The sequence below is a fragment of the Felis catus genome, chromosome B4, assembly GCF_018350175.1.
Source record: "Felis catus isolate Fca126 chromosome B4, F.catus_Fca126_mat1.0, whole genome shotgun sequence".
NCBI classification, from domain to species: domain Eukaryota; kingdom Metazoa; phylum Chordata; class Mammalia; order Carnivora; family Felidae; genus Felis; species Felis catus.
Genome location: NC_058374.1, coordinates 33,423,379 through 33,449,685, shown reverse-complemented (window position 1 = coordinate 33,449,685; position 26,307 = coordinate 33,423,379).

The following is a 26,307-nucleotide window of genomic DNA, read 5'->3' as shown; positions in this document are numbered from 1 at the left end:
TTTGTAAATATTGTCTCTCAGTTCATAGGTTACATTTTCATTTTCTTGATGGCAGAAGCCATCATTTTCTTGTTGTGCAGAAGCTTTTTGGTTCTATATAATCCCTTATTTATTCCGGTTTTTGTTGCCTTTGCTTTTGGTGTCAAATCTAATAATTCCTTGCCAAGACCAATGTCAAGGAATTTATACCCTGTGTTTTCTTACAAACATTTCACAGTTTCAGATCAATGTTCAAGACTTTAATCAATTTGAGTAGATTTTTATGAATGGTTAAGATAAGGGTCCAGTTTCATTCTTTTGCAGGGACTTTCCAGTTTTCCTAACACCATTAGTTGAAAAAACTGTTCTTTCTTCATTCTATATTCTTACTCTTTTTAAAAAAATTATTAAACATATATACATCAGTTGATTTCTAGGCTATTTTGTTCCAGTGATCTACGTGTCTGTTTTTATGCCAATACCATTCTGTTTTGATAACTATAGTTTTGTAATATGGTGTGAAATCAGGAAGTCTGATGTTCCAGCATTGTTTGTTTTGTTTTGTTTTGTTTACTCTCACGACTGCTTTGGTCTTTGTGTGTGTGTGTTTGTGTGTGTGTGTGTGTGTGTGTGTGTGGTTCCTAGAAATTTTAAGATTTTTTTTCTATTTATGTGAAAAATGTAATTAGATTTTTTATAGAGATTACATTGAATCTGTAGATCACTTTGTGCAGTACTGACATACTAACAATATTAATTTTTCCAGTCTATTAACATGGAATATATTTCTCTTTATATGTGTCTTCTTCAATTTCTTTTATCAATATCTTATAGTTTTTAGGGTACAGATCTTTCACATACTTGGTTCAATTTATCTAGGTTTTTTTTTTAATTTTTTTTCAATGTTTATTTATTTTTGGGACAGAGAGAGACAGAGCATGAAAGGGGGAGGGGCAGAGAGAGAGGGAGACACAGAATCGGATACAGGCTCCAGGCTCTGAGCCATCAGCCCAGAGCCCGACGCGGGGCTCGAACTCGAGGACCGCGAGATCGTGACCTGGCTGAAGTCAGACGCTTAACCAACTGCGCCACCCAGGCGCCCCTTATCTAGGTATTTTTGATACCACTGTAAATGATGTTGTTTTCTTTATTAGTTTTTGATAGTTTATTTTTAGTATGTAAACATGTAACTAACTTTTGTAAACTGATTTTACATCCTGCAACTTTACTGAATTCCTTTAGTTTTCTTTTTTTATGAGGTTGAATTTCCCTTGCTATATTACATATTTCTGATTTTTCACCAAATTGTTCTTGCACAAGGAAATCAAATTTCATGTCTCTGAATATAAAATTAGAAATGTAAATTTCTAGGATATAAATTCTTGCATATATATATGAATGTGGGTATATGTATGTGTGTTTGTCACATGTTAACACATATGTATACCTTATGGGATGAACTGAAACACACCTGCTTTTCATTCAGCAAAAAACTTGAATCTGTGAGCCCAAGTTCCTGAGCAACAGATGATCTTTCATGCTTAAGGAAGAATGAAATATCTGTAGGCACAATAATCCTAGTGCTGCCATTAAACAAGAAATTGAATCAAATTATGTGAACAAAGGAATATACTTTCCTGCTAGATGAGTAGTTTGGGATTTCTTCAGGAAAAAATAATTCTGTGGAGTAAAGAGTGATGACAAGTAGAACCAGTAGCTGGCTTTTCCAACTTTATTTCAGACAGCACCATCAAAATATAAACAGAATAAACTTTATATTAACAAAGGGTTCAGACCTACAAAAACAAATGTTACATGTCTCAGAAAGGGTCAGAAATCCTAGACTCATATCTCCTGTGATATACACTTCCTGTAGAAGATAATTTGACTACCAGGACCAGTTGGGATTAGTACAAATAGAGAGGAGGATGCCTATATGAAATCTGAAAAGGATGAACACATCCAAGTAGGGCAACCTGCAAAGGTCTAAACGAAACTTCACATTCTTACATGGTAAATAAGTAGTCACATAGATTACAAGTACTTGTGTTTTTATTGCATTCTGCTTCAGGATGCATTCTTGATCCTTCAATAAAATATATGTTCATACCTCCACTGAAGTCAATAAAAGGTTGGTCTAATAAAAATGGACATAATTTATCTCAGGTAGTACTATCTTGAGTTGTGTCTTTCCCATAGATAAGAGAAGGTATCACTACAACAAATATGCATGCTCTCTCAGAGCCAGTGACTTCAGTTCTAGACTTCATTCCAGTTACCTGTGATGCCAGAAATAACAAACTTCCCAAATGTTATTGAGTTCACTGTGAGAAACTATTCCATTCTCATTGGTGGGTCAGCTTTTTAAAGGCAAACTCTCCACCAATATGGAGGTGCCTGAGCTTGGCCATGAAATAATTATTTGGTAGGGACAAGGGAGATCCTAGAACTCCAACTGGCAGTGGACTGCAGAAGAGAGGCAAAGATGGAAAAAAAGATGGGTGGGTACCAGCTACAGGCGTGACACCACTTGTAATTGCAAATGTCAGAATTCTGCTTGTATTCAGGAAGGGGAAAATATCTTGTTCATTTTCATCAGGCAAAAAGCCAGCAGATAAAAGCAGAGATAAAAAGAACTATAATACCTTCTACATTCCAGTCCTATTATGAGATCGATTTATCAGATATTCCTATTATAAAGTAGGAGATAATTACACACACACACACACACACACACGCTAATTACACATGGTTCAGAAAGAAGAGCTTGTCACAAAGTAGGCTAGGAGAGGAGGAAGAAAAGACAAAGCAGAGATAGAACGTAAGAAATGATAATTAAAAGCAGCAGTATGCAGTCATTTTTTTGTAATTGTGTCATTTTACATTTCCTAAAAATGACTTTATGTTTAAGATAACACCTTGAATCTCTCTTTAATCTTAAAAGGGTCAATTTAGGTAAATAATGAAGAAAAGTTAGCAGGGGACCAGTCATGAGTGAAATTGACATTGTTAGAATTATGATGACTATGGCTATTTAAGTTCCAAGGAATCCAAAAATTTTGGAAAAACACTGGAATGTACTTATTCAAAAAAATGTTAACTCTTTTAAATCAACCTTTGTTCTGTGGTACATGAGATTAGGGAGGTGTCAAGCCTGCTTTTGTTTAATATTAAAGGGAAGAGAGACACTGGAAGTCTAGAGGACTGGGACACAAACTGAAGACATCTGGATTATATTAACTGTGTGTGTGTGTGTGTGTGTGTGTGTGTGTGTGGTGATTAAGAGCAAGGACTCTAAAGCCCAACTGCCTAGATTCAAAACTAAAGTCTGTCTCACTGTGTGGTTCAGGCAAGTTCCCTAATTCCTCCATTTCTGATTTTCCCATCTGTAATTATAATGTTATTGACTTTATAGCACTGTGACATAATGAAATAAGCTAATATATGTAATATGCTTATAGCAGTAATATAGTAAGTGCTCAATAAAATTTAGTTGCAGTTATTATTATTGCACTGGATCTTGCTTTTCTCATCTCTAAAATGGAGAGATTAAATTGACAATCATACATTATATTCTGCTTCTAAGACTCTATTATATGATTCTATCATATACATAAATAGAGTTGTATTTTGTATTATTAGTATTCTGAACTACCCATAGACAGAAATAATATTTCTTTTAAATTTTTTCTTAATTTTTTGTGAGGAATTTTTTCAATCATAGACCTTGAGGTTTAAATCCTGCATACATGATACTACTTGCTTTTTCCTTCTGAAAACCTAACTTTAGAAAAAGAAGCACCCATTTAGAGTGATTCCCCATATTCATGTTTTTAACTGCAGGAAATCAGATTATGTTCTCAGATATGGCACCATAATTCACACTGCTCTTAGCTCTCAGTATATTGAGAAAATCAGCTCAAACTGAAACGATACTGTATTTTTAAAAAGAAATAGTTATTCCTGAAATCAATGCAGTTTTTTCAACTAAAAAATGATGGATTTAACTCTTTACTGATAACAAAAAGACATGGAATTTCAGTTAGATGAAGTGTAATGGCAATGGGAGATCTTTAAGCATGTTGGAGTATCTAAAGAACCTACAAGGAATTCAATATACAATGAATTAAAATTTGAAGAAAAATTCAATTATAAAGGAGTGTCCCATAAAATAAAATTGACACAAGCTTGGAAATTTTCAAAACAATTACACATTTAAATAATAAAGCACAACTATTCTAATACCAAATTTTCAGATACCTTAGGCTTAATAAAGCAGGTTATGAAAAGTGCCTTAACTAGTTAAGTGTGGGTTTAGGCTTATGAAAAGCTATGAGTCTATAATGCTCTTTTTTTGCTCTGTAGATGCTCAATAAATGCTAGCTTACTGACAGAGCATTCTGTTGTGTGACCAATTAGTCCTGCAGGGGATTCAGAATAGCTCATTGTTCATCTATTTCTAATGCTATTCAATCCCTCAAGGCCTGGAAAAAGGCTTGGCCAGTCTAGTGGGCTGAGGGGTTAAGCACATCATTAGTGGCTCCCTCCTGTGTTACACATTGGCTTCATCAGAAAACAGATTTAAAGTGATTAATTCATTCCCCAGAAGTGATCTGCTCACCTTCCTCAGGGACAGAGTCAAAATAGCTATTCACAACTAGACCCTATCTAAATAGCACAGATGGCAAGATTTCCTTAATATGCCAGTTGGAAGAGAATATTTGTAACAAGCTAAAAGATCCCACCATGGCCTTTATGGACTATTCAAGCATTTCTAACTTCAAGTGGTATTTTCTAAAAAAGTGAAATGTGTGTTTCAAATTCTGACAACTACAGGAATAGTTGTGCCATGGAAATAGGGTCAGGGCTTGGGGCCAGGAGACATATATAGAGTTTATTTCTCTGCCACAGCACTACCAATTTATTGCATGACCTTGGGCAACTCAGTTAACCTTGACTGATATATTATTTACTGAGAAAAATAGTGTTCTAGAAGATATGAAATGTTCATAATGAATTCCATGTATATGCCTATGAGGCATACAAAGGAGGGATCTGGGACTTCCTGACTAAATTAAAGGCCAAGCTCTGTCGAGTCCACAGTAAGGAAAATCTGCATACTCTGGAATTAGTAAACATGTAAGCATCTGTTAAAGGCTTATATTTGACCCCTTTCCCTCTATTTACTGCTCAAAGAAGGGAAGATAGGAATTTTCATTCAGAGGGTATTGTAGACTTATTTAAATTAATGAATGTTGAAGGGTCTAGTCTTTTGTCTGGAACAAAGTATACAATATTTTTTGACTGTGAATCATTCCATCAGAGGCCATGATGCCAATCAAATCCAATGGGACACTCAAGCATAGGTCACAAAAATCTATTCTTGGATCACCTGGGTGGCACAGTTGGTTAAGCATCTGACTCTCGATCTCAGTTCACATCATGAACTCACAGTTTGTGAGTTTGAGTACCACATAGGGCTCTGCACTGATGGTTTGGAGCCTGCTTGGGATTCTGTCTCTCCTCTCTGTCCCTTCCCTGTTTGTGCTCTCTTTCTGTCTCAAAAAAAATAAACTTAAAAAAAAAGAAAAGAAAATCTATTATTTTCTAATTGAGCATGTTTTGGCCAAAGTAAGTTACATTTTTCCCCTAAAAGTAACAAAAGAAGCCACATAAGGAGACTGTTGGTTTCAATGAAGATCTTGGGCCTTAGAAAAGGAACATGGAGAAGCTAGTCCAGACCCCACATGTTAGCTATGAGGCTTTGAGTATGGCAAATCATCTCTTTGAGCCTCAAATTCATTATTGTTGTTACTGCTGTTTTTTTGTTTGTAAATGAAAATAAAAATCTTACTTTGTTGAAGTATAGAGACAATATTAAAAACTCGGGCAAAAATAATATAAACCGAGTCAAAAACAAAAACCAAAACTATTTGCATTATATAATCTCAGTCTTCTTTTCTTTATTACTATGTATATCATGGGTGATTTATTATCTTTTCAAGGTTTTAACTGATAAAATCTCTGTGCTATTGATGCCTGTGATGAGGGAGCATAAGGCAGGCTGAGGGCAAAGTACAAGTTAGCATTACCACCACCACCCCATGTGGAATATATGTGATATTTGTCAGGCACACCTGGCTGCACAATGACAAAGGAAAGGACAGAAAACAAATGATTAAACTGATATAGTCTCCATCAGTTTACAAGTATCTTAATAAATTACAAGAAAAAGACTATTTTAACAATGGCTTAAACTGCAGAAACCTGTAGAGTCAGTTTCCTGGAGCCCCAACATCATGCCTCCATAGTGATGTGGGAAACAAAGGCAAGAAGGAAATGGCAGGTAAAATTAAATTTCCTTATAACCTGTAGCCCACTGACAATTACTTGAGGCAAATACAGAGTATAACATTTCTCCAGGAACTCCCTACTCTCTTAAAGTTAATGCTTTGCTAGAGGGGAAAACAACCGTAGCTTGACAATAGCTAGGCCTTCTGTAATCTGTGAGCCTTTAGCATATGAAAATCTCTTTGGAAACTTCCCTTTTGACTTTACTTCCCCCAGCCCCATAGTATATAAGGAGCCACTCTACACAACCCCAGTGCAACTCTTTCTGCCCAGGGGTCCTGTCCCTGTGCTTTAATAAAATCACATTTTTCACCAGAGATGTCTTCAAGAAATCTTGGCCATCGGCTCCAAACCCCATGAACCTCATCATCACCTCAAAACTTCATCACCTGGATTCATATCTCCAACCCAGGCCTCTCTCCTGATTTCCAGTATGTAAGAACATCATCAATTAGATATCTAATATAAACATGAGATTTAATATGCCAAATCTCCCCTACAAACATGACTTTCTTACTGTCTTCCTCATCTCTTTTAGTTGCTTGGATCAAGTACCTTGATATCATTTTGATTCTTCTTTCTTTCTTTCTTTTTATTTATTTATTTATTTATTTAAATTTTTTAAAACTTTAACCTAAATTCCTATTAGTTAAATACAGTGTAACATTAGTTTCAAGTGTACAATATAGCAATTCAACACTTTTATACCATACTCTGTGCTCATCAGAACAAGTCCACTCCTTAATTTCCATCGACTATTTCTCCCATCCCCCCAAACACTTCCTCTCTGGTAAACATCACATTTTTCTCTATAATTAATAGTCTGTTACTTGGTTTGTCTCTCTCTCTTTGACACTTCTTTCTTTCATAATTTCTGTCTAATCTGTCAGTATATCCTGGTATCTTGATCATACAAAATACATCCAGAAACTTACCTTTTCTTATCCACTCCCCTATTCTACAGTTATATATGCCAATATCACTTCTGTCCGATTTCAATAGCATCATAACTAGTATTTCTCCTTCCTCCTTTACTCAGTACATGCCATATGTAACATGACAACCAGAAAGCTCAGATACAACCCAAGTCATATGGGTCACTCTTGGTTTAAAACTCTCCAATGATTATCTTCTTCACTTAGCACAAGTGAAAGTCCTTAGGGTAGCCTGTGAAGCCCTGCCCAATCAAAACTTTCACTTTTCAGAGTTCACCTCCTTCTACCTTCCTCCTCTCCTGCACAATCTCAACCATGATGACCTTACTACACCCTGTTTATGCGATTATGTTCTTGTCTCAGAGCCACTGCAGCTGCTATTCACTCTGTCTGGCAACTCTTCCCCAGGAAATCCTCACAGACTGGCTCCCCAATCACCTTCAAACATTTGATTCAATGTTACCTTTTACTGAAGCCTTTCATGGCTGAATACACACACACACACACACACACACACACACATACACTTACATACATATACATATACCACACCCTAGTTCACTTTTCAGCTTTCCAGTTTGGTAAATTTAAATAATTTATTCCAGGATTTATAAGAAATATTAACTCACAAACTGCTGTTAGGAGTATACATTTCCAGGGAGATACACAATTATACAAAAATGCATACATTAAAAGTGGTCAGTGCAGCATTGTTCAAAATGTGAATGAAACTTAAAACAACCTAAACTTCCATTATTAGAAAATTGATTATATAAGTTATATTCAATCAGTAGAGAACTATGATGCATATGTTAAAAGGAACAAAGCAGATATATGTATGCATATATATATATATATATATATATATATATACATACATATATATATATATATATACACACACACACAAATACATACATACTTGGAGATACATTCAGTGGGGAAAAAGCAACTTGTTGAACATACTTATGTTCATTTATGAGATATACAATATTTGTGCATGTATACGGGGGTGGGTGCATGCTTGTTCAGGCACATAGAATATGTAGCATGACAGTGTATCCCTCTGAGGAAGGAAACTGAGTCAAGACCTTTAATTTTCATTTAATATCATCTTCACTCTTTTAATATTTTAAATGTACATGCATATTAGTTTTACAAATAAAATTACTTTTCATAAACTTGAGTATGCTTTGGTATCAGCTATACCTCAGCTTTAATTGAGCTTTCCTGAGGAATAAGTCACTTAGGGAAAGTAAGTTACATTATCTATGCTTACAATTTTTCATCCATGAAATGAAAGTAGAACATCTATCTCATAAGATTATTGTGAGTATTAAATAAAACAATATATATAGAACGTTTACCAGGCATGTACTATACACTCCACTGATAGAAGTTAATATGTGATTTTTATCAAAAGATGTAGCATCTTAAAAATGAGAAAATACATGCAAAGTACCAATTGGAATGCCTTGAATAGATGCATTTTATCCTTGGCAATAAAAACCCTAATTATTATTATTATTAATATTATAATATTAATAAAGATGATAATAATAATAATGAAGGAAAGGACACCTTAGTTTTAGGTTACCCAAAGTCATGTGGCTAGTGACATGACTAGAACCAGAATTAAAACCAGGGTGTGATTCATTGAGCATGATCAATTCAATGCCTATATCATGAGCACCTAAGACCTTGGTCTTTCCATTATAACATGTTGTCCTCCAAGGGATGAGAACAATATATAACACAGTAAAATAAGACAGCTATCAGTCAATCATTAGGTACAAAATGAATACCAAGAACAAGTGGATGGAGTTCCCAGAAGATGATGGAGTAGGATGATCCTAAACTCACCTAATCCCATGGATACAACTAGATAACACTCACATCACTGTAAATAATCCAGAAAATGGTCTGAAGGTGGGCAGAATAAACTCCACAACTACAGGTAGAGAAGAGAGATGCTGTGAAGACCTAAATGGACAAGGAACATCCATGGGAGGGAGAGACCCATGAGCTCAGGGAAGTAAAAGAAACAAATTGTCACACCAGGAAGTCCACAAAGGAAAGATGAATCTCCGTAACATTTGGCTTTAAAAACTGGAGGGGTAAGGGGTTGCCTGGGCATTTGACTCTTGATAGTGGCATAGGTCATGATCTTGCCATTGTAAGATCTAGCCCTGCTGAGCATGGAGCCTACTTAGGATTCTCTCTCTCTGCCCCTCCGCTGCTCTCTCACACATTCTCTCAAAATAAACAAATAAACACTAAAAAATAAAATAAAATAAAATAAAAATAAAAACTAGAAGGGCAAGGCTTCCTAAATTTTTACAACAAATGAAATTTAAGCCAAGGAATTTTTAAACTCAGCAGACTCAGCTCTGGGAGAGCCTGAGGGCAATAGGAACTCAAGTTCCTGCCCTTAAAGACAGCAAGACAAACAAACCTCTGCAATGCAACAGTTTGAAAACAGCCTGGGGCATATGACAGAGAGAGTTAGTTACTAATCTCAGAACAGATCCTGGAGAGACAAAGTTTCCTGAGGGACATATTCAGGAACAAAGGAGCTGGTAGGCAACGTTTCCCTCCTTCCATCCCCCAGAATAAACAGAGCCAACTGCCAGAACCAGTGCTCTGTTGACATTTGCTACCAAACTTGCTTACACCAAACCATTCCCCCACACACACTTCAGCAGATCCACCCTTTCCAGTCATACTTGCTTCAGTTTTGGCACTGCTGGTCCCTTCTCCCAGAACATGGCCAAAAACCTTGCTAAAACCACCTCTATTGACCCATGCACTTTGCAGGCCTCAGTCCCAGTGACAGTGGTGGCAGCACCAGCTGTGGGACAGCAGAAGACCAACGTGCACCTTCTTAGAATTGCTCCCACACCTGCACACTCACACATTACAGAACTTCACAGGCCAGCCCCAGTTCTGGTGGCACTACCAGCAGTGTTCACTTCCCAAACAGACCAGCGCATACCTTATTAACACTGTGCACCCTACCATGGCTGGCCAGTCCTGGCGGTGGCAGAACATCCTTTACCATTTGCTTCAAACCAGAGCCACAGCCTGGCAGTGTGCAAACAGCCACAATAAGGGTCAGCAATACTCCAAAGTGACTACTGCCCTGGGGTGAGGAAATGAAAACCACACACCAATCAGAGAGCAGTCTCAGCAATAGGTTGAGGGCAGACAGGTGTCTGACTGAAACATCTCAGGTGACAACACAGAGAAAGTGTCCAGCAGTTCAGTGTTACTACATCTCTGGCAAAAGCCTGGGATGAGTCAATTCAAGCCCAAGGTGGCCCAGACTGGTTCACTAACACCAAAGACTCGTTCACTAAAACCAAAGGTACCAAACACTGTCCACATTGGCAACAAGAGCCACTACAGATGAATAGACTGTAAGAAAAAGTAGGAAAGACACAACAGCAAGGCTCTTGCAACACACATAAGCAATACCTGAGAAACACTAGGTTCTAGTGAACAGGGGACACTACTGTAACACACTACAGGAAGTCTTATGAATAATGCCATTACATTATGTTTCTAAGAGCAGCAGACATAAGTGACTTTCCTAACACACAGAAACAAACACACTGAGTTAAGACAAATGAAGAGACAGGGAATACATCTAAAATGAAAAAACAGGACAAAACTAGAGCAAATGACTTAAGTGAAATGGAGATAAGTAATATGTTTGATAGAGAATTTAAAGTAATGATCATAAAGATACACATTGGACTTGACAAAAAGAGTGGTGGAAATCAGCATGACTCTTAACTAAGAAATAAAAAAAGAACCAGTCAAAGTTGAAAACCCAATAACTGATATTAAAAATACAATAGATGGAATAACAGCAAGTTAGAGGAAACAGATAAACAAATTAGCAACCTGGAGGAGAGAGTAACAGAACGTAATAAAGCTCAACAGATGATAGAAAAAAATTATGCAAACAAGAGGAGACTTAAGGAACTAGGTAACTCCATTAAGCATAACAATATTGGCATTATAGGGATCTCAGAAGAAGGAGAGAGAGAAAAGGGGGCAGAAAACTTACGTGAATAAATAATAGCTGAAAACTTCTGTAATCTGGGGAAGGAAATAGATATCCAGACCAGGAGGCACAGATATTCCCCCAGAAAATCAACCTAAGGAGGTTTACAAAGCACATAGTAATTAAAATAAAAAAAAAAAGTAGTGACTAAGAGAGAATTTTAAGAGCAGCAAGAGAAAAGAAGACAGTTGCATACAAGGGAAACCTCATAAAGCTCTCAGTGGATTTTTCAGCAGAAATTTTGCAAGCCAGAAGGGAGTGGCATGATCTATTCAAAGTGAAGAAAGGCAAAAGTCTGCAGCCAAGAATACTCTACCCAGCAAGGATATCATTCAGAATAGAAAGAGAGATAAGGAGTTTCCCAGACAAACAAAAATTAAGAATTCATAACCACTAAACTAGTCCTAGAAGGACTGTAAAGGGGATTCTTTGAGTGGAAAGGAAAGACGATAAGTGAAAGTATGAAAAGTAGGAAACACAAAAGCAGTACAAATAAATATATCAGTAAAAATCAGTCAATGGGCCCACAAAATGAAAGGGTATAAATTATGACACCATATACCTAAAGCTGTGGGCAGAAGAGCAGTAAAGATTGGGTTCAAACTTAAGCGACCATCAACTTAATATAGACTGCTGTATGCAGAAGATGTTATATACAAATCTAATGGGGAGAATCTGGGTGGCTCAGTTGGTTGAGTGTCTGACTCTTGATTTCAGCTCAGGTCATGATCCCATGACCTTGGGATTGAGCCCTACTTCAGGTTCCGTGCTGAGCTTGGAGACTGCTTGGGGTTCTCTCTCGTTCCCTCCCCTTTCTCTTTCATTCTCTCTCTCTCTCTCATTTTCTTAAAAAAAACCCTAATTGTAACCACAAATCAAAACTAGAAATAGATATACAAAAAATAAAGAGAAGAGAAAGGAATCCAAATACATCACTAAAGAATACCAGAAAACCATGAGACTGCAAGAGAAGAATCCAAGAAACAAAATATAACCACACACCACAAAAATTCCACAAAACAAGAAAGAAAATGCCAATAAATACATATCTATCAATAATTACTTTGAAAGAAACAGACTAACCACTCCAATCAAAAGACATAGGTTGATGAAATGGATAAAAAAACAAGACACATCTATATGCTGCTTACAAGAAACTCATTCAGATCTAGCAATACATGAAGTTAAAAGGGAAGGGCCACAGAAACATTTATCATGCAAATGGATGTCAAAAGAAAGCTGGGGTAGCAATATTATATTAGACTAATATAGATATTAAAACAAAGACTGTAACAAGAGACAGAGACGTATACTATATAATCATCAGGGGGACACTCCATCAAGAAGATATAACAATTGTAAATATATATGCCCCCTACATAAAACACCAAATACATAAAACATTTAGTAAGAAAAATAAAGTAAGTAACTGATAGTATTACAATAATAGTAAGGGACTTTTAACACCCCGCTTATATCAATGAACAGATCATCTATATGGAAAATCAACAGGGAAACAATCATTTTGACTGATACACTGGGAGAGATGGATTTAACATATATATTCAGAATATTTTATCCTAAAAGAGCAGAGTACACTTTCTTTTCAAGTGCACATGGAATATTTTCCAGAATAGATCACATATTAGGACAAAAAGCAAATCTTAACAAATTAAAAAAGATAAGTCATGCCATGCATTGTTTCTGAACACAAAGCTTTGAAACTAGAAATCAACCACATGAAAAAAATCTAGAAAAACCACAAACACATGGAAGTTAAATACCGTGCTACTACACAATGAATGCATCAACCAAGAAATCAAAGAAGAAGTAAAAATTACATGGAGACAAATAAAAAGGAAACACAACAGTTCCAAAATTTGGGGCATGAAGCAAAAGCAGTTCTAAGACAGACATTTACAACAACACAAGCCTACCTCAAGAAGCAAGAAAAATATTAAACAACCTAAGCTTATACCTAAAGGACCTAGAAAAAGTAAAACAAACAAAACCAAAAAACAGCAGAAGTAAGGAAATAATAAAGATTAGAACAGAAATAAATGATATAGAAATTAAGGAACCCAAGAGCTGAATCTCTGAAATGACCCACAAAATGAGCAAATCTCTAGTTAGATCCACTAAACAAACAAACAAACAAACAAAAATCGTGAAAGAGGGACTCAAACAAAATCAGAAATGAAAGAGGATAAATAACAACCAACACCACTGAATAAGAAAAAATTGTAAGAGAATATTATGAAAAAATACGTGCTAACAAATGGGACAACCTAGAAGAAATGGATAGATTTCAAGGCACATTTAACCCACCAAAACAAACAGGATGAAATAGAAAATTTGAACAGATTTAGAACCAGCAAGGAAACTTAATAGGTAATCAAAACCTCCCAAAAAAACAAAAGTCTAGGACCAGATGGCTTCACATGCAAATTATATCCATCATTTAGTGAAGAGTTAAGAGGGGCGCCTAGGTGGCTCAGTCGGTTAGGCGGCCGACTTCGGCTCAGGTCATGATCTCGCGGTCCGTGGGTTCGAGCCCCGCGTCGGGCTCTGTGCTGACAGCTCGGAGCCTGGAGCCTGTTTCCGATTCTGTGTCTCCCTCTCTCTGACCCTCCCCTGTTCATGCTCTGTCTCTCTCTGTCTCAAAAATAAATAAATGTTAAAAAAAATAAAGAAGAGTTAAGACCTATTCTTTTAAAACTATTCCAAAAAATAGAAGAGGAAGGAAAACTTCCAAAATCACTCTATGAGGCCAGCATTGCACTGATATCAAAACCAGAAAAAGACACCACAAATAAAGAAAACTACAGGCCAATATCCATGAAAAGCATAGCGGCAAAAATCTCCAACAAAATATTAGTAAACGAAATCCAGCAACATGAAAAAATTATTCACCATGATCAACTAGGAATTATTCCTGGGATGCAAGAGTGGTTCAACATTCACAAATCAACCAATGTGATACACCACATCAATAAAAGAAATGGCAAAAAACATGATCATTTCAATAGAGACAGAAAAAGCATTTGGCAAACTGCAACATCCATTCATGATAAAAACCCTTAACAAAGTAGGTTTAGAGGAAGGGACTATACCTCAACATAATAAAAGCTTTGTACGAAAAACACACAACTAATATCATATTCAATGGGAAGAAAATGAGAGCTTTTCCCCTAAGGTCAGGAACAAGACAGTGTGTCCATTCTCACCATTTTTATTCAGTACATCAGTACAGTACTAGAAGTCTTAGCCTCAGCAACCAGACAACAAAAAGAAATAAAAGGCATCTGAATTGGCAAAGAAGAAGTAAAACTTTCACTATTTTCAGATTATATGATACTATATATATAAAATCCTAGAGACTGTACCCAAAACTACTAGAACTGATAAATGAATTAAGTAAGGTTGCAGGATATGAAATCAATGTACAGAAATGTATTGTATTACTATACACTTGCAATGAAGCAGGAGAAAGAGAAATTAAGAAAACAATTCCATTTAAGGGTGCCTGGGTGGCTCAGTGGGTTAAGCGACTGACTTCCACTCAGGTCATGATCTTGAGGTTCACAGGTTGGAACCCTGAATCAGGCTCTGTGCTGACAGCTCAGAGCCTGGAACCTGCCTTGGATTCTGTGTCTCCCTTTCTCTTGGGCCTCCCCCACTCATGCCCTGTCTCTCTCTTACTCTCTCTTAAAAATAAATAAACACTTTTAAAAAAGAAAGAAAACAATCCTATTTACAATTACACACACACACACACAAAAAAAAAAAAACAGTAAAAAGCAAGCAAACAAACAAACAAACAAAACTAAGAATAAACTTAACCAAGGAGGTAAAAGACCTGTACTCTGAAAACTATAAAACATTAATGAAAGAAATTGAAGATGACACAAACAAATGGAAACATATCCTATACTCATGGATTGGAAGAAGAAATATTGTTAAAATGCCCATACTACCCAAAGCAATTAAATGCAAACCCTATCAAAATACCAATAGCATTTTTCATAGCACTAACACAGTCTTAAAATGTGGATGGAACTTCAAAAATACCCCTGAGGAACCAAAGCAATCTAGAAAAAAAAATAGTGAAAGTTTTACTTCTTCTTTGCCAATTCAGATGCCTGGAGGCATCATAATTCCAGACTTTAAATTATTTATTTATTTGTTTGTTTGTTATAAGTTTATTTATTTTGAGAGAGACAGAGACAGCACCAGTGGGTGTGGGGCAGAGAGAGAGGGAGATGAGAATCCCAAGCAAGTTCTGCACCATCAGCAGGAAGCCCAATGTGGGGCTGGAAGTCACAAACCCTGACATCATTACCTGAGCTGAAACCAAGAGTCGACCACTTAACTGACTGAGCCACCCAGGCACCCCAAGACTTTAAGTTATATTACATAGCTGGGAATTTAACCAAAAAATGCAAAAACACTAATTCAAAGTGATACATGCATCCCTATGTTTATAGCAGCATTATTGACAATAGCCAAGATACGGAAGCAGCCCAAGTGTCCATTGACTAATGATTGAATAAAGAAGTAGTATATACATACAATGGAATATTATTCAGTCATAAGAAGGAATGAAATCTTTCCATTTGCAACAACATGGATAGATCTGGAGAGTATAATGTATGTGAAATAAGCCAGTCAGAGAATGACAAATGTCATATTATTTCACTCATATGTGGAATTTAAGAAACAAAACAAATGAACAAAGGAAAAAGGAAAAAAGAGAGAGAGAGAGAGAGAGAGACCAAAGAACAGACTCTTAACTATAGAGAAGAAACCGAGGTTTACCAGAAGGGAGGGAAGTGAGGGATAAGTGAAATAGGTGAACTGGATTTAAGAGTACACTTATCATGGTGACCACTAAGTATGATATGGAACTGTTGAATCACTATATTGTACACCAAGAGCAAATATAACACTGTATATTAACTACACTGCAATAAAACTTTTTTTTTTAAAAAAAAGAACAAGTGTCCTAGGTGTTTCAGGAAGAGAAATGTTAAATGTTCAAAAGCAGAGATAAAAATGTGATAATGTTTAGATACACCTGGTAAGTAAGAACAAGTCTTCATATTAGGGAAGATTCCCAGCATGCCAAGAATAAAAGATCCATTCCCCAAACTGCCTGTAGTCCTGCAGTGACCTCATGAAAGACCCAGAAAAGTGTCTAGTAGCAGCAAACCACGTCTGATCCCTATAAACTAGCTTATGTCATATTTTGGTTGGTTTTCAATGATTTCAGAATAGCTCATTATTATGTAACAGCTTACTTCAACCCAATAATACAACATGACTTTGAAAAACTAACAACCACCTCTCTGCCACATGATTGTATTATTTTGTCTTTGTATGGATATTTTCCCCACTGTCTATGAACATCTGAAGGGCAGTGTCTTATTTTCCAAGTAGTCACAGAACCTAGTAATGCTTAGGATATAGCGCATACAAACTAAATGTTTAATTGATGAATTGATGAACAAAGTGATGAATGAGTAACAAGATTTGCAAAGGCAAACAAGAAAATAGAGTAAGCAAAGGTTATAATTATGTTTGTTAAATGAAGTGAAGACATAAAGTATCCACGGTTGGAAACAAATGTTTGTAGGATAATGTTTATGTTAGTGGATATCTTTCACACATATTAAAGAGTTAGTGGAGGGTTTTTATGGAAAAAGAATGAGTAAGCCTGCTTCAGAACGATAAAGGAGACCCAGGGATACCATCTGTGGCAACATGCTTTACTCAAGTAATTTAAAGCGTAAAACTAAGACAATGTTTCTAGGATGAGCATTTTCATGTAAGAAGAATATACAACTTGGCTAACTGTCAGTACTTATCATCTCTTTGCCTCCTCCATTATTCCTGCAAAATAGGAAACTGAAATGGTAGGCTATCTCCTCTGAGACTAAGAAAGAAAAATCTAACTCCATGTCTACCACAGCAGTTCTTGTAGGACAGGATTATACTAACAGGGTCATTATGTGGGAGTGGGGTAGAGAACGTTCATAGCAGAACAGCAATACGTATCCAAATGGAATGCTGTGAGAATTTATCAGAGATTTCTCCAATTAGAATTGGAGCCTTGGAGCTTAGCTCTGAATCCACCCGCCAGGGAGTAGTGTCAGTACTAGTTAAATAAATGATTGAGTTGTCCTAAACACTCCTGACATGCAGAATTTAAGACATGTTCAGACTTTAACCCAAGGTAGCTGATGTTGAATAAACAAACTCTTGATTGTTATCACAAATATCAGCACACACTACTGTATCACCTGTCCAGAGCAAACAGAAATGTTCCAAACTGTTACTGACTTCATGTTATTACTATTTGTATATTGAACATAAAGTGATGTAAACATTAAACTAACACATATGAATGTCATTTCTATATTTTTTAGTCTCTCTACTATGAACACACGAGCCATATATCCACATATTTCCTCAGTTGGCTTTCTGCAGTTAATTCAATGTAAGAAATTTTGAGTTGTGTTAATCTTCCAACAGAGCTATCTTAGCCTACTTAGAATTATTGTTGAGATCTATATATCCATCATGCAAAAGTGTATAAATTCATCAAATATTCATGATCATAAAAACCCTCATACTGTATATGTGGGATTAGACATTGAGAAAGTCAGATCCCATGGGTTTTTAGTGTTAACATTTCCATTTAAGAGGAAACATGATATTACACTTTATTTTTTTTTAATTTTTTTAACATTTATTTATTTTTGAGACAGAGAGAGACAGAGCATGAATGGGGGAGGGTCAGAGAGAGAGGAAGACACAGAATCCAAAACAGGCTCCAGGCTCTGAGCAGTCAGCACAGAGCCCCACGCGGGGCTCGAACCTACGGACCACGAGGCTCAGTCGGACGCTCAACCGACTGAGCCACCCAGGCGCCCCCATGATATTACACTTTAAATAACTTAGAAATTTGCAGTGCTCCTCTTCAGGTTGAGATAGCATTATCGTTTGTCAAAAGAACCTTCTTTTAAGTGGATACTTTTTGAAGAAGAGAATATTTAAAGTTTCATATATTTTACTTTACAGAATTTTGGTTAAGAAAGATTGAATTTAGGTTGTGGATAAAATAGACTGATAAATCTGATCACAAAAATCCAAAATAAGTGCATAAACAAACTAAAATAAAACAAAACAAGATACAAAACAAAGCAAAAATAAAAACTCACACTTCAAAACAAATAGTACATGTAAATAAAAAGAGAATAATAAAAAATTACAACTGATATTATAAGGGGTTAATTTCTCTAATGTACAATGAACTCTACAAATTGAGAAAGGAAGAACTCATAGAAAAACAGGCAGAGATCAGAACAAATAATTTTCCAGAAAAGGTACACAATGTTTGCAATCATTTAAGAAAGATATGCAGTCTCTGTTAAAATTTTAATGCAAACTAAAATGAAATAAAATGTCTTATCTATCAGAATCACAAAAATGTCAATGAATATTTGATAATGTAGAATGTTTGCTTGGCTGAAGGAAAACAGACACTTTTATTTCTGGTGATATTGCAAATGTTAAAATTCCTATGAAAGATATCTTTCAAAATTACAAATGAATTTACTCTTTGACCCAGTGATTACACTCCAGGGAATCTATCCTAAATGTATATCTACAAAAGTACAAAATAACATTTGCACAAGGTTATCATGGCAGCACTGTTTATAATAATGAAATGTTAAAATTTCATAAAGATTATATTTTTGTAAGAAACTACTTAAAATACAGCATTCTTTGACAGTCTGACAGAACATTATCTGCAAATATGGAAATTATTAATGGATTGGTCCTTCTGTTTAAGTCTGTAAATATTGTGAGGCCAACAAGTGTTATGTCATTTTATAAATATTCTTATTATCCTGAATCAAATCACATATATGATCATTACTTCTAGTTTGATAAATATATCCATGTGTACATTCACTGTTGTATGTTTGGCTGGTAAGAGTGATTTGTTTTTTCTACTTACATAAAAATAGAAGTTCTGAATACATGAATATACAACTGAAGTTCTCTATACACTTATATGGAAAGTTCTGAAGGAGCTGCAAGAATATTCAGGTCAATATAGTAAGCTTCTATTTGCATAAAGCAGTAGAATATAAGAAAACATATTCATATTTGCATAATATGCATAAACAAAACTAAAAACATACATTCAAAAGTAATAAAGGTCATTTTTTGGGGGTGTATGAGGTATAACAAGATGAGCAGAGATAAGAATGGAAACAAGTGTTTTCTAAATATATCTTCTTATATAGTTTTCCATATAGGAAACATGCAACTATTATCTATTTAAAAACAGATTAACTTCAAAAGCTACAATATAATGTACATTTTAAAGGAAAACAGAAAGCACCTACTTCCTATAAATTAAGTTAATTTCACACATCAGTTCTTCTCCGAATCAAGATTTTCTATTATGGTATTTTTTATTACAGATTAATCTGTCAGCCAGATAGAACATTATCTGAAAATATAGAAATTATTAATGGATTGGTTCTTCTGTTTAAATCTGTAAATTTTGTGAAGCCAACAAGTGTTATATCATTTTATAAATATTCCTATTATCCTGAATCAAATCACATATATGATCATTATTTCTAGGTCAATAATTATACGAATGTGTGCATTCACTGTTGTATGTTTGGCTGGTAAGAGTGATTTGTTTTTCTATTTAATTCTATAAAGTACTTTTAAATTGTCTGCAATAGAACTATATTAATTTTATAATCAGAATATAAATAATAGTTACTCTCAAGATTTTATTTCATTGCCAACAAACCCAGTTCAAAGAAAGACCACTAATATATGGCAAGTGCATTTAAGATGAGTGTAAATGTTATTTGGATTGAGATGTATTGAACTTCAGCTCTCATGTGGTGCAGGAGGTGGCACAATTTCCTAACAACTTTGAGAAGCTAACCCATCTCTACTAGCACAGTTAAAACACTGGATTGTTTCTAAAGTCAGGGAGATTTCCCAGAAACAAGTAATACTCAGGGCCCACCAGTCAAGAATGAATTCTGAGTCCACTATTGTACTCTTTGCTAATGATATAGACTGCCCATTTCCTTAACAAGCTGGGTTTGTTCATTGGAAAATGTAACAAATAATTTCAAGGTTATGTCACTCTTGGCAAGCACAGTAACGCTAGTGGAAAAAGGAAGTTTTCAGAGCAAGGCAAAGACTGAAGTCTTGTTTGGAATCACTAGCTGACAAAGCCTGCAGTAGAACCATATTGTTCAAATTCACAGGACTCTCTGATACTCACAGATATGGAATGCCAATTGCCTTTTAAAATAATATAAGTTAAAACAGATTAATTTGTTCAAATTAAGCTTCTACCAGTAGGGAAATAGCTTTGTAACATACATTTTAGTTACTGTGTCTTTCCTTTAAATGTTTGCTGGTAAAGACTACATTGTCCTTGCTTCTAATCACAGCCAACTTTTAATTATTCAAGAGATGGTTATTTGCACAAACTTGACTTCTGCATTTCCTTCCTCTTGTCCACTTTTCTAATTTTATTGTATATTAGTCTTTATTACATAAGCAAAGAAAGGAAAGTGAGGTAAAATAATTAGTTTGTTACAGGCCACTTTTATGTTAAGTGTGCTATTCCCTGACCATGGATAATTGCTAGTGCTTTTAGGTCAAATTTTATGATTAAACCTATTGAAAAGTTTTTTGTGTGTATGTGGATAAGAGAAAGAAGAACAGTCATGCATCGAGTTGAGCCATTCCATTCTGCCCTCACTTTTGTCTGAATTCACTTGGTGACACTGAATGAGTTGTGTGTCTCATTGTCCCCTTATGTTTTGAGAGGATAGTTGTCCCACTGACTCTTTAAAATCACTGTGAGAAAAGAATTGGGGACGAGAATTTCAAATGCCTATGAAATACAGAAATTCCCTAAAGAAAGTATAACCTTGTCCACAGCTACCAGCCAATTAGCTATGCATGTAAATCTTGAATTGCCTAGAGCCTAAAACATTCAATTTTGCTAAGATTCTATTGGGGAGTATTATTCTGACAGATAAAAATCACATTGTAATCAACTCTTTGTCCAAAATATGATTCAATGTGCTTTAGAATACAACCAGAGCTAGGGAATTATAATTTTTGGAGCATTGTTTCTGTTCCTAGCATATTCTGTAATTTGACCATTGTTGCTTTAATTACAATGGTACCTGCCAATAACATTTGGCTAGAAAGATGTTCTAAATCTATACTCTTAAAGGAATATATGACCTCCATGGCTAAAAGGAGCCATCAAATACATGACTTTGAGAAAAGAAATAAATATGTTCGTTTAAAAGTTTACTTTTAGTGGAAGAAGAAGGGATATTAACTTCCTTTTTGTATTCTTTCTGGAAAGGGAGAAGGTATATATGTATCTAGAAAGTGAAAAAGTTACTATCTTTGTTTTTCTGTTTTATATGTTCTCAGTCTTCCTTATGCAATAAGATATCTTGACTCCAATAGTGAAAACTGATGACCACCCAGTATGGAGGTAGGTTGGTGGCCTCATTACAACACTGAAACCTTATCCATATTGTTTCCAAAAAAAGAGCTTATAGAAAGGAGCTAAAGAAAACCTGGTAATTTTCTTTTTGTTTTTTTTTGTTTGTTTTTTTCCACTAAAGGTCCATTATCTATGAAGCAGTTTGAGGTATACTAAACAATAAACCCTGTCTCCTCACAATATGTGTATTTACCAATACTCTTACTTCCTGAGTATTGTAGTGAACATTTTAGAGAAAATTTAGCTATGTTTATCTGATTAGATTTCTTATTGGAATACATTAGCTAAGCACTTATTTAGGAAATCAGCTAGCTTGGTAATTGGATAATGGCTTTCATTGGTAATCCATAAGTTTTTAGAAATATTTTATAGCTTCTGGAGAAGGAGGAGGAAAAAGGAAATCAATTGGGGAGATAATAACAGCAAAAAAAGTTCTATCTATATAACTGCATGATCTTATTTTAATAGTGTTAAACTTTGAAACAATAAAACCTTGGAAAAATCGAAGGTAAATAAGACAGTAATGCAAAATGAGCTGAAGAAATATGCCAAAACCTTCTTAAACATATACTTCACTTCTGGCTTGTGAAATATTTGATATACTTCTATTATATCTTATATTCCATATTAAAATTCTGATAAACTAATACATAGTTTACATTTGAAGTAAAACTCAAACCTGAATAAGCTTTCTATGCCTCCTCATTTTCCCAGACTATGAAGTAGGGATACTGAAATATACCTTTCCTAGAATTAGGAAAAATGTGACATGAATGTAAAGTAGTAGCAAAAAAAGTATTTTATATGTTAACCTTCTTGTAATGAATTATGAAATAATACAGGCCCCTTTAGGTGGGTGTTTTTCATCAAAGTGATTTCATATTTTCTATTTCTGTCTTTTCCTCTTTATTGTTATTATTGCTTGAGGATTATGCATTTAGGCTAAGCAAAGAACATATTTTAATCAGACTGCAGTTTTTTTTTTCAAATTACTCTTCAGTTTATAAATATGAAAATAAAAGTCAATATGCATGACATAGACCCTAGATATATATATGTTTTTAAATAGGGTATCCCATATGCAACTCTGTGAGTTATGTTATGATGTATAAAAAGGAGGAGCCTTGAAATTCAGACATAGGACATGGCAGCCAGGCTTACAACTGAACAGACATTTGAAATAAGATCATTTTAAGAAAATTAAGGACTATGACTGTTAGAGTTTTTGTTTCCTATCTATACGGTGTGCATTTACTACTTCTGCTCTTTCCAATCATCACAAGCTGAGACCTGAGCACAGACACATGGCATTATGTGGCTGCAGCCAAATCACTCACCTATCTGAGCCTTATTTTCTCACACTAGAATGAGAACATTAAAATAGATGATCCTAGGGGCGCCTGGGGGCTCAGTCGGTTAAGCGTCCGACTTCGGCTCAGGTCATGAACTCGCGGTTTGTGAGTTCGAGTCCCATGTAGGGCTCTGTGCTGATAGCTCAGAGGCTGGAGCCTGCTTTAGATTCTGTGTCTCCCTCTCTCTCTGCCCCTCCTCCACTCATGCTCTGTCTCTCTCTGTCTCAGAAATAAATAAACATTAAAAACAATTTTGTAAATAATAAAATCAAATAGATGATCCTAAAAGAATTTTTAAATTCCAAATAAATTTAGCCTATACCATAGAAAGTCAGGGCAAAAGAACAAATATAAAAATGAGATAAGTTATGGAGTGTCTGAGTGGCTCAGTCAGTTAAACATGAGACTCTTTACTTCGGCTCAAGTCATGATCCCAGGGTCATGGGATTGAGAGCCCTGAATCTCTCTCCTTCTGCCCCTCTCCCTTGTTTGTGCTCTCTCTCCCTCTAAATAAAAGAAAAGAGTGAGAGAGAAAGAGAGAGACAGTTTTTTTGATGAGTATACAAAAACCTATAAATTTGAATAAGTGCTATTTTTAAAGTAATACTAATGCTAATAATAATAAATTGTCCAGACTTAAGTAGTGCTAACCATATGCCAGATACTATCTTTCTATATACACTCATATTAATCTTCCTAAAAACCCTATGTGGTTGACAAACATATAGAACACAGAAAGGTTAAGTCACTTGAAGAGTTTTGTAAATAGTTAAGTGGCAGAGCAGAGAGTTAACCCCAGGCAGTCACATGCAAGTAAGTGCATCAATCCTGGTTCTCCTGCCTATCTTAGTTGGCTTCCTATGCAGTTCTACCCATCCCAGCATCTGTTTTTCCAAGATGAATTGAACCATGTTTCTGGTATACTTTCTTCCCTACTTTGCTTTTAGCGTTACCAGAAGGTAATACCAGAAGGTATGATATGTTCTATTTCATATCTGTACCTTTAAAAATGAGAATAATAATAATAATTACTACTAAGTTTATTGTTAGGATTTCATGCAGATTAAGCCTTAGTGGAATGCCTAGTAAATAAATAGTGCTAGAAACATTTTAGCTATCTCTGATTCTGCCCATTCAGAACAAAATTTTCCATAATTTTAGAGATGCAAAAATTTATTACAACCTAAGATATGTCCTTTGGTGTTTAAATTATAACCATTGTTTTCAGTCAACAAATTTTCTTGAGAATCTGGACCCTGTGAAAAAGGGGAGCATAAGACATATCCTTGGTGTCTTGGTGACAATCATATTAAAAGTCAATTATGGTAAATGCTTTAAATATTATGAGAGATATAAGAACAAATGTCTAGGCAGTAGAGAGTAGATTGTTTCTTAAGGTGTAGAAACCATACTTCTGAAGCTAGTCATACATGAATAAAATCCTGTCAAACTGACTTTAGCAATTTTATACCACTGAAGTCTCAGCTTTTTCATTAATAAATGTATGCTTTGTATATTCAAGATAATAAATGTTATTTTCATATTATAGGCAAGCCCTCCTGTCATTAATATTTCCTGTTTTAAGAACCCTTTGATATATGTCCTAGAAAATCTGTGAATGACCCATAACAGAAAGGGGCCCTAAAATATGAGAGATGAGAAAGAAGTTACTAAAACGCTATGTTGTTTAACTATGGCTAACTTTTCCATTGGACTCTTGCTGGAAGCTATTTCTCACTGTCTAAAATTAATACTGCTTTGTCAACAGTATTGAGGCTCATAATATTGAGACCTGGAATTCTGGGAGAATCTAAGAGATATGTTGGTCCATCTGAAAGTTGGTTATTGGTGATATGGATCAGTGTAACTAATGGAACCAGTGATTTCAAAAATAAGTTATCAGCAGTAAAGTCATTGGTGCTACTAAAGAACCCCAAAACTTGGAATTTGACAAGAAGGTCACTGCCCCCGGGCTCTGACGTTGGTAATAAAAGTCATATGACCCAGAGTGTATGGCAAATCACAACAGGAGGGAAAAATATTAAACAGCAAAGAAGAATAGAGACCATGAAACAAGTGCAGTAGTAGCAGAAATAGCAACAATATCGAGAGTAGAGAAAATTTATGGTGAAACATTAAATTCTAGCTCTGTAACAGTTGAATACTGAACTTACAGAAATCATTAAGACAACCTAATGGAAAAACGGGCAAATGAGTTAATCAGGCATATGACAGAAAAGAACATCCCAATGACCAATAAACATATGAATGGATTCTCAACATCATTAGTCATCAGGAACATACACATTAATACTAGAGTGAAATACCATTACATACTCAGCAGAATGAGTAAAATTACAACAAAACAAAACCTGACAATACCAAATATTGGTGAATCTTCATGGAAGCTCCATCATAACATTTGAAAACAACTCAACTGTCTATCACTAGGACGTATGAAAACTGTACAGTATAAAATTAATATATAGAATAATATATAGAATTACTGCACAGGTACAAGAAAGAATGAACAACACAGATGGATTACACACAACATGGATGGATTTCAAAAATTATACTGGGTGAAAGAAGCCAAACAAATAAAAAGTGCTTATCATATGATTCCTTTTTTTTACCTGTAATATTTTATTTTATTTTTTAAATATGAAATTTATTGTCAAATTGGTTTCCATACAACACCCAGTGCTCATCCCAACAGGTGCCCTCCTCAATGCCCATCACCCATTTTCCCTTCCCTCCCACCCCCCATCAACCACAAGAGACTCTTAAAAACTGAAAAGTGCTTATCATATGATTCCATTGATATAAATTTTAACAATAGGTAAAATTATTTCATGGGACTAAGAGTCAGAATAGCAGTTACTATGAGGGAGTGCTAATGGAATAGAGCACAAAAAGAGCCTTCTGGGGTGCTGGGCATGTTTTATATATTGATTCAAAAATAATTACAAGGGTTCTTACAAGTGTCACATAGGGGTAAAAATATATTGAGATGTACATCTAAGACTGTGC